Source organism: Canis aureus, chromosome 6 (genome assembly GCF_053574225.1).
Source record: "Canis aureus isolate CA01 chromosome 6, VMU_Caureus_v.1.0, whole genome shotgun sequence".
In the NCBI taxonomy this organism is placed as follows: Eukaryota; Metazoa; Chordata; class Mammalia; order Carnivora; family Canidae; genus Canis; species Canis aureus.
Genome location: NC_135616.1, coordinates 17,914,980 through 17,930,400, shown reverse-complemented (window position 1 = coordinate 17,930,400; position 15,421 = coordinate 17,914,980). Strand labels below are relative to the sequence as shown.

The window sequence follows — 15,421 nt, the reverse complement described above, 5'->3', positions numbered from 1 at the left end:
ATTTCTGTCAGAGTGCGCTCACTCCCTCATTCCACTCATCTTGAGATTAGGTAAAGAAAGTGTCACCAGGTGAATGTGTATGCTCTGGTCCAGGCCTCGGGGCTGGAGTTTACCATAACTGCAGGCCAAGGATGCAGGAGAAAATAAACAGCCTCAGGAGCACGGGTCTTGAAAGTTCAAACCTATAAACCTTAAAGGGATGGGAAATATGAGTCCTAAGAGGCTTACAGTGGTTCTTTGTTCCATCGAAGCAAATTACACAGTGATATCACGAATTGATGCAAATTCAGTCATCTGTCAACCTTTCAGGGGCAGCTACTCAATTACAGGAACTACCTTTTACTTTTTTTTTTTTTTAATCCTTTTTCTCTTTTGTTTCCGTTGTCCTCCTTTGGGCCACTTTGTGGCTTATTTATACTTCCATCCCTCTGGCGCTAAGAAAAGGGGGAGAGAGGAAATAAAACTGAGTGAATATTGGTGCCTGTTAGCAGGTTGGTGGAAAAGCAGTTGCAACTATCACTTTATATCAGGTTTCAGAATTATTTGTGTGTTCCAATTACCCATGTTGTCTACATCCCCTATTATCCTAGGTAAGTATTACATTACGGTATCGACACAGCTTCTCAGCAAGTGTATCACTACTTGCTCAGTGCAATTGGCTGCAACAATTCATGACTTTTTTAGACAAACACAGCATGAATGATCTCAAATCAACTCTCAGTTATTCAAGGGTTAATGATCCAATGTGTGAGTTTTACAAGCACTTTGCTTCTTCCCCATCTCCCTCCTGTTCTCTAGCTTTAGGTCATTTGGTTGCTTATTAGCATCTCCACCAGAGAATATATAAGTTAAATTAAACTCAAACTAATCTTTTTCACTATGATAGTGGCTTTTGATGTAAGCTGTAATGAGAGAAGGAGGTCAAACAATAAAATATTTTTTTCTGTGTGTTTTTTTTTTATTAAATTTCCAATCTTACCCCTTTCCTTCATTAACACAGAAAAACTAGAGTTAGCTTTAGCCTTCTTATGGAATTATGGTATTCAAGTCTCATCATTGCCAAAAAAGGTTTCATTGAGCTGCTAAGAAAATGGGACAAAAATGCTCCGGTGCTTTGAAAAAGTGTACAATACAAATTTCACTGATAGACCAAAGGGTTGAGAAAAACAACTCTAAATCGTCCAATAACCTGTCCAAGCAATTTAGCGTGGTGTGAAAGTCAGGAATTAGCACCTCAAATGGATGAATTCGAGTTTCATCTTTTCTCCCTTTTTCTGTTCACCCTCTGCCGGAGGTGCTAATGAACAGTGAAGTGGTCAAAAGGTAGGCAGTAGCAGGAAAGAGAAAAAAGCCTGGTGATTACCCTCCAAACATGAAAGATAGCCAAATGTACTCTTCTTTCTCTTTTTTTCAGGCTTCCAAGAAACTTCCCTTCCTCTTGGTGTAGCTGGAAGCTCTCTGCCTGACTCATCCTCTCACCAGTATGCTGGGGCCACCTAGAGCAAGGGCAACAACCTCTTGCTGTCCCCTATGTGTCTTTACAGGCCAAAGGCAAGTGCGTAACCCCTTCTGAGGGAGACCTCTGGACCTGAGCATTCTCAAGTATGTAGAACTTGATGTAGCATCTTATTCAGCCAGGACCCTATATTATGTTGTAGGAATGTATAAATCAGCATGGATTTAGCTGCCAGGCATCAGGAATGTGTTTTCTAGCTGGGGTACTTGGGTGGAAATCTCTCCATCTCTCTTTTTTTTTTAAAGATTTTATCATTTATTCATGAGACAGAGAGAGAGAGAGACAAAGAGACAGAGACACAGGCAGAGGGAGAAGCAGGCTCCATGCAGGGAGCCCGATGTGGGACTCTATCCCCGGAACTCCAGGATCACACCTTGGGCTGAAGGTGGCACTAAACCACTGAGCCACCCAAGGATCCTCCCACCTTATTAATAAGAAATTCTACCATTACTTTCAAAAAGATTAAATGAGAGATATGTTAGAAAAATAAAATTATATCACTACATGACCTATTATTAATTTCAAACTAGCCTGTGTTCACACTTGTCTAGGGGAAAAATATATTTCTGTAAGATGATGAACTTTATTTTCATAAGATTTTAGGGATGTGTGTGTGTGTGTAAAATTCTTTCTCGTTTCACCAACAATGTATCTGTTTGCCTCATCTTATTAATCTATCAAATGGGGTAATAATGACTGACAAACTTGAAAGTTCCTTGACCAGTAACATAAACATGATAATACAGAAAGTTTCATGTCTTGGGGAATACTTGAGAGTGAGTAATAATCAAAGCATTCAGCCCAGTATAAGAAAAATAATATTGCATAAACCTCGCACTGCATGCTTTTATTAAATCTAGACTTCATGTCTCTCCGTGGCAAGTGGATCCCCAAAGCCCAGGCAGCAAAAAATGTTAGTGCCTCCTCTGAAAATAAAGTTAACAATATCTAACAAACATATGAATTATCCATTGTTAAAGTTTTACAGAACAATTTCATTGTGGTGGCGGGGGGAGTCTATTTTCCTTAAGATGTGCTATCCATCTACCTCAGGCCCAGAAATTACATCCTAAATAATTAAAATAACAATGCACCTGCACTGAGACTCCAGCAAAACGGTCTTAATAGTGGGGATCTGGACAGTCCATGGAAGGGACGGATGGCAGCCAAGGATAGAATTAACCTTCCTTTCACATAGCAGACTGTTGGGTTTAGAATCATTTTCTTTATGGCTTTTCCTAATGGTCCTGGAGGAAAAAAGTCCACTCCTGTCCCAAAATATTCATCCGGATACCATGTGAAATAAGATAAGGTGGTGATAAGACTGCCTGACCTCTGTGCTAACTCCTAGCACTTAAAATTCTGTTCTTGTAACAGGAATTCTGATTTACTCTTCACATCACAGATGCAAACGCATCAGATATTAAACGAGTGAGGATTACCCTGATGCCCTGCTTTGCAGGCTTCCTTTGAAGGCTCCAGGGGATATAAGGCATTTAGCTGTTTCCTTTCTTTCCCTCTGGAGGCATCTGGCTAAGTCAGGTGGAGCACATTCCACTCTCCCATTTATTACACGCTCCCTTCCTGCACTGGCTTTTCCCCCTTCCCACTACTCTGTCTTTCTTGGCCTTTGCCAAACATCTTTATTCAGAACCAAATGCTAGGTTGGTTTCTGGAATTTCCATCAGGATAAAGAAGAGAAGGAGCAGACTCATGTCAGGGACACTCCCTGAAAACCTGGAAGTCTCTGATTGCACACGCGCGCACACACACACACACACATACGTGGATGTAGCTGTCGGTGGCCACCTCTCACTGCATACTCCTGCTTTATACATCCAATGCTGATAAAGGCCTTATTTAGCTTGAGGAGTGCAATTTGTTTAGCTGTCCCCCCAAAATAAGTCACATTTACCTCTCTCCAGAAGACAGGCCACTTGTTTTCCAAGGATGTCATAAAGAGGAAAATAGAACTTGGTTAATAGGTAGCAAGATACCTGCTATTCTTGTAAGTTCAGATCATCCACATAACTCTCAGGTGGACCCACCAAGCAGAACCCCAGGCAAATGCATAAACATTCTCTTTAGGATGTTGTTTTCTTTCTGCCAGTCAGCTAGGTAGACTCACAGCCAACCTGTGATAATGGTGTAAGGAGCATATTTTCTCTGTGGGTTGAGGGGAACGACTAGATCCAGCGAGGCAAGATCAGATGGCTGAGGGTCAAGTGCTTCCAGGATGGACCTGCCATGATACACATCTGGAGGCTCTCTGTTGACTTCTGCAATCTGTGTTCTACTTAGCATCCTACTCCCATTTCCGCCCACCTGTCTGCTTTCTGCCCAAGTCCGCTTCGGTAACCCTGGTGACCAGGAGGGGTTGGGAAGGATGAGAGCTCTCTGCAGAGCCCAGAGCCCAGCGGCAGGTCCTCTTCCTGCGAACAGAAGCAGCAGGAGCTCCGTGAGAGCATAGGTGGCTGTTGGGAAATATGATTTTTTTTCTCTTCTCTCTATGCAGGATTTTCTTCCTGTTAACATGCTTCTCGAGGGCAAGGAGAAGTTCTTAGGAGGAGTTCCAGTCCCCAGCCCTTGCCGTGAAAAATTACATACATTTTTCTCCACTGATTTATTTATCTCTGGTGATTTATTGGGATTATTTTGGCCTCTGTCATAATCTTTTTAGAAAACAAATGCCCAAGATTCAAAAATATCAAAAAAAGCAAAAAGGATATTTAATGAAAAGGACCCTGGCCCCAGTTCCCCTGCCCAGAAACAAGTAAGATTACCAATTGTTTATCCTTCCAGAAATAGTCTTTGTGAGTACATCTCTGTATCTAAGATATTGTGTGTGTGTGTCTAAATTTATAAGCCTTTCCTTAGGTCAGGCTGCTGGAGTGGTTGGGGGAGTGGGGAGGCGGAGGGTCCAGCCCCTTATTATGGTTTTTAATGTGGCTAGTAGGACAGCCCAGTGGGCAGGGGCTGCCGGCAGATGCCCTGAGCCCACACCCTTATAGGGTAAACACTGTTTTTGTTGTTTTTATTTAAAAAACACAACAAAACTCTTTGTGTGTGTGTGTGTGTTTACATATACATTTTTTGAGTAACAAAAGGGAATGCCTGCATATACACTACTCATCTTACTTTTTTCCACATAACAAAATAACTTTAAGTTCATTTGATATCAGTATATTTAGAAATACCACATATGATGAACACATTGCCATTATGGTTTTTCAAATGACAAGAATAGGAAGGAAGGAAGGAAGGAAGGAAGGAAGGAAGGAAGGAAGGAAGGAAAGAAGGAAGGAAGGAAGGAGAAGAAAGACAAATGAAGGAGGGAAAAATGAGCACCCCAACTATTTATGGTTGCTATTTGTCAAAGCATCTTTCTTTGTGAAGGAGCATCTATCATTTCTCTTGTGGACAGAGGGCAGTAACAGTGGGTTTGTCTTTGTTGTTGCTGTAAAACCTAAATTTATGGTTTCCAAACCCAGTTTCATCTGTTACTTTCTGTATTAAGGACGCACTAGGTCCGAGGCATCCTCCAGCATCCTTTCGAAGGAGAGATGGAACCTCTTCTCCCTGCTTCACTAAGCAAGAAGGCCACAGGCTAGAACAAGTCGCGGCTGTGACTGCTTTTGCAACCCTGCATCGTGGCCTCTGTCTGGGTGAAGGGGGCAGTACTCAGCTAAGGACGGAGGAGCAGGTGCATGTTGTTTCCCTCCCATCCCCAGTCATGAAAATAAACGTTCCATCTGTCTTTCTCACAGAGACTCATGGGAAACAAGAGTGCACGGCACAAAGTGTAGCATGTCCTGATTTCCCTGCCTGTGAGCATCACCACAAGGGGAAGAAAAGAGAGTGCAACCCGCCTCTGGTCTGAAGATGCACATGGAGCAGGGCAAAGAGATGCAGGCCACCGGGGCCCAGCTCTCCATGTGGCATCCGAACCATAGGACGTGTGCAGATACCGAGTGCTAGAGCTAAGAGTTTCAGGGTCCCAGACATTTCCCCAAGGACTCTATGTGATCTGGCATGTGGCCTCAGTGGCTCTCCATCCTGGGGCCCTGACTGTTGGAGCTCTTTTGCTCTGCATTGGGCATTTTCTCTACTGCGTTGAGCTTTTCTCTGCTGAATGCTCTAAGCCAACCAACCACCAGGTATCAAAAGATGACCAGCAAGTAGTCAGGACTCGGGGAAGGAAATGGGATCAGAACCCCATCTCCATCATCTGTTGAACCTCAGTGCCTCAGTCTACTCCTCTATAAACTTCGGATTAATCTTACAGGGTTGTTATGAGGATGCAACAAAGTGCCAGGGAGAGCTGGCTAGCACTTAACGAGTATGCTATTAAGTAATCTCAGGCCTGTAAGGGAGGTAACTATAAACTGTTGTGGTTTGACCAAAGTAAATATTCTAAACGCACTTGCCAGTGCTTCCAGAACATTGCTGTGCATTCTAGGCTTGACTCACAAGGCCACGTGGGCCTGGCTGGCAACGTCACTATGGAGTGTACCGTCGTAAGTCAGCAGAGAGGCCTCAGGCTCAGGATGGCATTGGCTCTTTCTTCTGCCACTAGTCTGGCACCTGGGAAAAGAGGCTGTTCTTTCTCAACTCGGTTTCCTCATGTGAAAACTAGAGACAGGAGCAATCACTGCTTTGTAGCAATTACTGCTTTACAGTCTTGGGAGTGCTGAATGAGGTAACTTGTTTGAAAGCAATATTTCTTGAATAGCATGCAGTAAGTGTGCGATGAAACGGTCGGTTTCATGCAGCCATTGGCCCATAGAATTTCTGAACCTGAAAGATTCTTGGGGATTATTTGGTAAACAGCCCCCTTCATCTTGTAGATGAGAAAACACGTCGTAGAAATTCAACATCTCACATTGAGATTCAGCAAATGTTCGACGGCCGGTGAGCTACAGAATCAGATCTGAGACCCAGGGGCTCTGAGGGCTCTCTTACCCTCTGCGGTTTTTTCTCGTGGCACAAAGTATTTGTTCTGTGCTGGGCAAGGGACTCAGGCCTTCAAATTTGTTTGAAACCTTGGGCAACCAATAGATTGCTTGAAAAGTTGTAAGACTCAAGGTCAAGCACTGAATTCTGTTTGCCATCTCAAGGTCTTGGCTGATTTTTTTTTCTTTTAAGATTTTATTTATTTATTCATGAGAGACATACAGAGAGAAAGGCAGAGAGAGAGAAGCAGACTCCCCATAGGGAACCCGATGCTGGACTCAATCCCAGGACCCCGGGATCCTGACCTGAGCTGAAGGCAGATGCTCAGCCGCTGAGCCACTCAGGCACCCCTGATTTTTTTAAGCCCCCTTTCTTTTCGACTGCAAGTTCTTAACAGCCTCTCTACCCCTTTCTTGCCCCAGAAAGCCCATACGCCCTCCCTCTTCACTGCCCTTACTTTATTTAACTACAGTCTGTAGCGAAAACCCTCTTCTCTCAAGTGAAATGAAGCAGCTGGCACCTTTAGGGCTCTCATATTATCATTATTATCATTTAACATTTATAAGTGCGCACAGTATGCTAGACACTCTAACATACAGTGGTGAGGAACTTGCCATCTAAATTAGACACAGATAGATCCACATAAAAGAGAAAAAGAGAGGCAGGGGGTGAGTGGGAAGTGGATGAGGCAAGGGAAAAAGTCAGGGTCGCTGCCACAACACTTCAAACTCTTGCTGAGCCAATGGCTGTGGAAGACTTAGGAAGACATATCCAATTTTTAGCAAAGTGATATAAAATTGCCCCGAAAGGGATTGTGTGAAACACCAGGGTTTGTTTTTTTTTTTTTTTTTTTTTTCATTTCTGCCAGAGAATTTCGGGAAAGCACCTTCTTGCGAAGAGAACTGTGAGTTGTTCTAAATCTGCTCTGTCTCTGCCGCCTCTTTGCATCGACTCTCCCCTCTCCCTGCACGGCCCCCTCCCCATGCACTTTTGGTTTGAACTCAGAGCACAGCAGGGAGGCAAGGGAATGAAGTGTGGGGCAGCCGGCATGTCTAATTCCATGACAGACATGTGGTGAATCTAAAGGCCACCCCTGGAAGCATCTTTGATCTCTGGAGCCCACTCTGCATTCTATTTCCCCTCCAGGGGTCAGTGCCCTAGGACTCCCCAGCCTCCCGAAAATCCCCGCCCCCACAGGTAAGCAGCCTGTTTTATAAGTCCAGTGTTGCCCACCCCCTACCCCCAGGAGAATTTGTTCTCAAAACTTGTGACTCTTCCTCCTGTTAATTATTTTTACCGTATGCATTTACTCCTTAGAACTTGAGGGGGAACATGACACTAGCTATAGCTGCAGGGAAATAGTTAAGCATTAAGTAGTTTCATCATAATTGGAACAGAATCAATAACTGAACAGTCTAATGAAATAAGGCAGAGAATATTTTTTTTTAAGATTTATCTTACAACTAGAAATTTGTACCTCTTAATCCCCTTCACGTATTTTGTTTAGCCCCTCCTCCCCCCATGTGCCCTGCTCCTCTGGAAAAAAAAATATTTTAAGTGACAACTCTTCTGATAGCCTCTTGTTCATAAAAGTTGTCCATGGGTCACAAAGAGGGCCCTCCCAGGGGACAAGAGGAGCCCAGCCAAGGGCCCAGAGTACTTGCATTCTTAGCTCTCATGGGCTACTTGGTTTTCTCTCTTTAATGAACAGCAAATAAAAATCAAGAGTCCCTTTAATAGGAGCTAAGATACAAAACCAGCAAAAGTGTATCCATATCCTTAAAGGAGCTCAAAGCAAACCTAAAGCGTCTTCTACTTGAAAAAATAAGTAGTAGTCCCTTCTCAGGGCTAAAGTGAGCAGCAAAAATAACAAATGGTGCAGGGGGACAGGGGCCAGAGAGAAGAGCATCCTGCTGGGGCATCTGCACCTGGCGTTCACCTAGCTCCAGAGAAGTGGGAAAAGCACTGCCGTTTAAGCAAGAGGATAGCTCTTCTCACTTTACTCCTTCTCTGCTAGGTACATTATCTCAATTCATTATCTCGATGAATTATCTCAATTCATTCCTCTTCTGTATTCTAGGACCTCCAATGGTTTGATATGGCACATTCCCTGGATTTTTTTTTTAACTAAATTGAACCCTACATGAGCAGTCCCTGAAAACCAGGTACGGGCTGACCCAGGAGTTCAGGTCCACCAAGAAGGTGACATCAAGATGGGATGAGATCAGCAGATGCACCTGCAGAGGCTGGCAGAGTTTGCAGGGCAGCAACTGTGCAGCTCTGATGTCTATGGAAGGAAAGGTGGAAGGAAGGAGTAGAAGGAGGGTTCCAACTGAGAGGAGTTTTAAGCAGGGTTCAGCTGGGTTCCTGAGGAGTCCTTGAGCCAGCATTGCTCAGGGGAGGAGAGGAGCATTTGGCCAGAACGGGCCTGCTGGAGCTCCCTGGCCATCACTGCCTGTGCGCAGCCGGTCAGAGGTGTGCAGACACGGTGGCGGATCCAGAAGGGGAACTGCTCTGGCCATCGGGCGCTTATGCTACGGTCGGTGGGAGCTCTGAGTTGCACATGTTGGTCACAACTGCCTTACTTAACTTCGTTCCAGAAAGCCAGTCAAGAGAGAGCAGGACAGAGCAGTCTTGACCTGCAAGCCAAGTGCAGCTTTTAGCATAGTTTTATAGCAACAGCTTCCATTTATGCGTGTGTCAGCAACTGGATATAGTTTCCATGTTAGACATCCTGTACGTCCAATGAGGCTGCTATTATTAACCTATTTTACAGACCAAAGATTAAGTCTTAGAACAATTAATGTTCACACAGCAATTGTTGGTGGAGCCAGAAGTCAAACCTAACTCTCAATTCCAAAGCCACTATACTGAAATAACTTCTTGATTGGAGCGGTTTATAATGTACTTAATTCCTGCTTATTACTACAGTAGTGTTATTTTCATATAATGTTATGACTAGAGAAGAAACCCCTCCTAAAATCATGTAAGACTTTGCACTCACCCAAGACATTTGCTTGGCAGCCCGCTCTGCTCATGCTCACCACGTCCCTCCATTTTTCTGAAGAACCAAAATAAAACCTTTGTCTATTTATTGAAGCTCTGCCTTAATAGACGGCAACTCTAACTGAATGTCATTCTCGGATATATGGAGACAGTTCCTAAAAATGCATACTCTAACCATGACTCAGCAGCAGAGACCTAAGCTCCTAGATACTTACTGTGCTAATAAACAAAAGCAGCAGAAAAAATTCTGCAAAGCTCCACAATGCTCATATTCACAAATGATATCAGATATGCCCACACATCTATGGCCTACATTAAAATCTCATTCTTATCAAAGAGCTAAAAGTCCAAATTGGTGCTGTTCAAACTTGACTAAAAAGATATTAAAACAACAAGCCTGTAAAAACCAAGTTAGCCTCATTACAAAGAAGAAAGTACAACCAAATCTGAATATTAACATGTAGAGATCTGTCATAGCTGATGGAGAATATGGCTTGATACTACGCAGTTTCCCTTGAAAAGCCTAAAAGGACGCTGTCAAGTTTGACAGGCCTAAAACGCAGCACCCACACACACCCCTGCATGCAAATATTACATTTTCTATTTTAAAAAATGGCCTCCTGATAGATTTTTCACTCTCTGTCTTTAGAAATAATCTCAAGTCAAAAAAGAAAGGGGAAAAAAAAAGAAAGCTTTTCAGCTTTAATTTCCTGCTAGTTTGTGAGAATAGATTTGGCAAGAAGAATGGCACCCATAATCACAACAAACCCAAGGAACTTGTTTGTTTTTTTTCCCACATCCAGCTAAGGACAGGGATCTTAATGCTGCTATCACTTTCATTTTAGAAGGCTCCTAGATTTTCACTATCAAGGGAATGTTCTCAAATAAAAAAAAATTAATGTATATAAACAAATTGATTTGCAACTAGTCACTCTCTAGCCATATCTTTTCAGAAAAGCATCTCATTTCTTTATGTAGCAATTGTAACGTGTGAGAAGACCCATTCTGAAAGGCCACCAAAAGCATCCTAGCCTAAGCCTGTCCTACTCATACTCCAACACAATAAGGGACAAAACACTAGAAATGACAGTCTGACACTAAATAGCTAATATTTTAGTCCTTAATTTCTCTTATGAAGAGGGCAAAAGAAAAGGATCCATATCATATCAAAAAGCTCCCATATAATGTGGTTTAAATAAAAAGAACCAATGCATTAGTCCTCCTATTTTTCAATTCTACCTCCCTGTGTATATGACCAACTAATCTCCATAAAACATTGCTCTGATCATTCAGCCCTCCTGAGTACATGGATTGGCTGCCTATCTGGGATATGCCCCGGGAAGGAGCATCACGTTAGTGGGAGTCACTCAGTTGCTCAAAAGTGTCTGTGTTTATTCAATGGTTATAGAATAAAGCTTAAAATCTACCTCAGTATGTAAGTTTCCCTATAATCTGTCCCCCACCTACCTTTGCAGCCTTTTCTCTCATTCCTTACCTCGTAGGACTGTGCTATCTCATAGATGGCAAAAATTTATAGATGGCTATTAAGCAACTGAAGTGTGGCTGTTCCAAGTTGACATGTGCAAAATCTATATGCCAGATTTTGAAGTCTTAGCACTAAAGAAGTCTGTAAAATAGTTCAACATTTTTAAATTGGCTACACATTGAAATGATGATGTTTTGGATACACTGGGCTACAGAAAATGAGTTATAAATTTAATTTCAAGTGTTTCTTTTCAACACAACTAGGAGCAAATTCAAATTTGACATGGCTTTGGTTGTATTTCTATTGTTACTGTTAAACTTTGCACTTTGTCCCCACACTGCCCATACCATGCTTTCCACCTATTACAGTTATCTTTGCAATCTTTTTCTCATTTAGATGCTATCCATCCTTCAAATATCTGGTCAAATCTTAACTTCTCTCAGTGAGTCTCCATAACATTCTCTTTGGAAAACTGACTCTGTACAACTCTTACAGCATTTATCACCTTGTATTTGTTTTACACTATTTGTGTATATGTTGTAATACTCTTCAACCCATATCCCCAGCTGCTATACTGCATCTCCTAGAGGCAACTACTATGTCTGAATCATGATATCCATGATTGTTATGATTGTTGTTTTCCATAATATGTTGCACAATATCATGCACAAGGAAGATAGTAAATATTTCTTAGGGGAATGATAAATGGATGGATGGATAAACGCATGAATGAAAAAATGGATGGATGAATTAAGATGGTGCTTTATGGGCAAAAGAACAGATACACAGATGCAAGGCACTCTAGGTGGCTCAGCCAGTTGAATGGACCAACTCTTGGTTTTGGCTCAGGTTATGATGTCACGGTTGTGAGATCTAGCCCCACTTTGGGCTCTGCGCTCAGCATAGTCTGCTTGAGATTCTTTCTTTCCCTCTTCCTCTGCCCCTCCCACCGCTCGCATGCTCTCTCATTCTGTCTCTCTGAAGCTCTCTAAAATAAATAAATAAATAAATAAATAAAATCTTTTTTTTTTTTTAAAGAATAGATACACAGATCAATGAAACAGGATAAATAGCCCATAAATAAACCATACAAATATAGTCGACTGGTTTTTTGTGGGTACACAGCTTCAGTTTTGCAACATGGAAGTTCTAGAATGGGATGGTGGTAATGTTTGCAAAACAATGTGAATGTACTTAATGCCACTGAACTATAAACTTGTAAATGGTTAGGATAGTAAGTTTTATGCTATGTATACTTTACCACTATTAAAAATAATTTAAAGCTACACAGTACATGATTCCATTTATATGAAGTTCTTGGAAAGGCAAAGCTATAGAGATGGTTAACAGATCAGTGGTTGCTAGGGGTCCCAGAGAAGTGATGTTGGGAGGCTACAGTTGTAAAGGTGAAGTCTGGTGGATTCTTTAACCATTAAAACACTTGTGTATGACACAGTAATAGTGGATATATGACACTATGCATCTGTCAAAACACTCAGAACCTTAAAACATAAAGAGTGAACTTTCATGTATATAAATTTAAAAAAATCATTTAGAAGGCTGGGGGATCCCAGAATAGAATGCAGACTGTGATAGGAGAATCCAACTGTATTACAAATGTATAAAACAACCTCAATGAAAGAGGTGGGGGGGGGAAGTTATCGACCTAGGTAGCTTTGGGAACAAGTGGAGTCTGTAAGACTAAAGGTGGAAGGAGTTGGACTTAGCACTGTACTCCAGCTGATAAAATCATCTCATATGAGGATATGGATTAATAATTCTGATGCCATTATACATATACACTGAAAATGAACAATTAAATAAATGGACAATCATTGGTAGGATTCAGTCTTTTCATTGTTGGAGTGGGAATATGCTGATAAGCAAAGGACGAAGAAGGAATGATCTAGGTGGTAATGGATTAGTTGGAAACATTAGTATGTATTTAGGTTTAGCTTCACATAAAAGGCACATAGTTCAAAGAGAAATATTTAGAGATATGTACATGCATGTGGGTCAGTGTATATACATATACTTCTTTGCTCTGTCAGCTGAAAGGGCCTAAAATCAACCATGCTCTAGTAGCAACAAGCACATCTTGTCCAGATCTTGGTTTCTGCAGAAGCAGAAGCAACAAGCACATCTTGTCCAGATCTTGGTTTCTGCAGAAGAGAAAATGGCTGATTCTAGAAGGGAAAGCAGGAAATATACAAGATGAAATGAGATGATCTTTAAGCATCAGAAAGTAGAAAGGAAAAGAAAAAAACCCACAATGATAGGGATATTTCAAACTGAAGGAGCCCATGAGAGCCAAGGTTGGAACAATTCGAGAAATAAAATAAATATACAACCCAAAATATAAAATAAATACCCATAAGTCCATACTGATGTAAATATATGATTGATACATGATTGAATAAATAAATAAATGCATCAGCAGAGTTGCAAATAATTTATATAGATACTCGTCCTTCACGAAGGTGGAATTAAGTACCCACTCCTTTTATATGGGCTGCATATTGTGATTTCTTTCAAAGGAATGCTGTATGGAAAATTAGAAAAAAGTGGACCTTACACTGAAGAAACCTGACAAATACTCCCCCAGTCAGGTAATCAAGGCTAACACTAACACATTCACAAGGTCAACATGTTGATCATATGTACCCATGATGTGATATGATAAGAGTGGCATTTTACCTTTGTGGTCTTCCTCTCAAATTCATAATCCTAATATAATCATGAAAAAAACAAAATAAACTCAAATTGAGGGTCATTCTATAAATGACCAGTACTCCTCAAAACTGTCAAGGTCATCAAAAGCAAGGAGAGTGTAAGGCAATATCACAGTCAAGAGGAGCCAGGAGCCGTCTTCTAAAAAAAAAAAAAAAAAAAAAAAGGATGCCTGGATGGCTCAGCCAGTGAGTGAGCCTTTCTTTGGCTCAGGGAATGATCTCAGTTCTGCATAGGGCTCCCTGTGAAGAGCCTGCTTCTCCCTCTGTCTGTGTGTCTCATGAATAAATAAATAAAATCTTAAAAAAAAAAAAAAGAGGAGTCTAAGGAGACATGATGACTAAATGTACTGTGGTGTCCTGGATGGGATTCTGGAATAGAAAAGGGACATTTGGTAAAACTAAGGACATCTAAATAAAATATAGGCTTTATTTAATAATAATATATTAATATTGGCTCATTAATTGCAAGAAAAATACAATTTAAATGTAAGATTTTAGTAATGGGGAATTGGGTATTGGACATATGGGAACTCTGTAAGATCTTTGCATCTTTTCTTTAAATATAAAACAATTCTAAAATAAAAAGAATTACTTAAAAATATTAATGGATTATGGATGTCTTCTAAGCCTTCTAAGAGGCTGGCAAAAGTTGAATTTTCAGTGGCATATGGAAGTTACATCTGTCAGGCTCTCCCTTGCCCATCACTGCTCTTCGTTTTGGAAAAGATAGTTCACTAACAACCACATTTCTTTTCCCAATTATAAGTTGATCTATCCCTACTCCTATCCCTATCATCAGGGAGAATAAAAACCCAGTCATCACCACTTTCTGTTTTCCTTAGCTATACTTTTCCTCCTACTCTTTCCCACATCCTGCAAACTTCTTCTGTTTTCCTTAACACCCTAATCCCTAAAATTCCCAGAACAAAACTTATGCTTCCTCCATTTTAGTAAACGCATATGAACAATACCTAAATTACCTGGGGAAAATATTTAACCCCATATCCATATACAGTGCAATTCTCTTGGCTTCCGAACAAAAGGCTTCCCAGCATAACCCATAATCTTGAACGTCTGAAAAGCATCAGTAAGATTTTTTTTTCACAATATGTCCATTTACCACATTCTTAAGGAAAGACTCGAGTTGAATTTTACAAACTAGAGCTAAAACAAAAGCAAACGAAACCATTAAATAATTGAAAAAAAAACAGTTAGGATTGTACCTCCTGGAATTTAAAAAAAAAAAAGAGTTCCATAAAGAAAGATGTAAATTGGTTGAGTACTTGGGAGTAAGTAGACCCAGAGACCATTGTTAAAACCAGATATGCGTCAAATTTTTACCTGCAGTCAGTTAAGCCAGGGGTTAGCCCTGAAATGTCAAACAGCCAATGTGAAGGAATTTATTGCAAGAGATGTAACTGCCAATTGTGGCTGGTAAAACAAACTTTGCAGAGGACTCCTGGACTTTAATAATGATGGAATACAACCCAAGGCAGTATAAATTCATAATCTCTTAGGACAAATAGCCTTTAAAAATTCAACCTCATATTCAACTCACCATTGAAATGAGGGGAATTTTCTATAGAAGTCACATGACATATTCATTGTATAGCATGAAACCTTCCATTAGCATGATCTCGGGCCCACCTACCCATTTGCTCTAATTTTGCAAGGTCGGTAATAACATCATTGAGCACATAAATTCTTGTATGGCTTGTGCTTAAACTG

At 41.0% G+C, this 15,421-nt stretch overlaps 1 long non-coding RNA gene across 4 annotated transcripts in view; it reads left to right on the top strand.

The window, feature by feature from the left end:
• The window catches only part of LOC144315574 (uncharacterized), an 87,138-nt gene that overhangs the window by 29,768 nt on the left and 41,949 nt on the right, over window positions 1-15,421 (top strand). For all 4 annotated transcript variants that reach the window (XR_013381292.1, XR_013381291.1, XR_013381293.1 and 1 more), the window contains one exon: window positions 1,415-1,602. This is a non-coding gene — a long non-coding RNA (uncharacterized LOC144315574). The remainder of the gene's footprint in view (window positions 1-1,414; window positions 1,603-15,421) is intronic.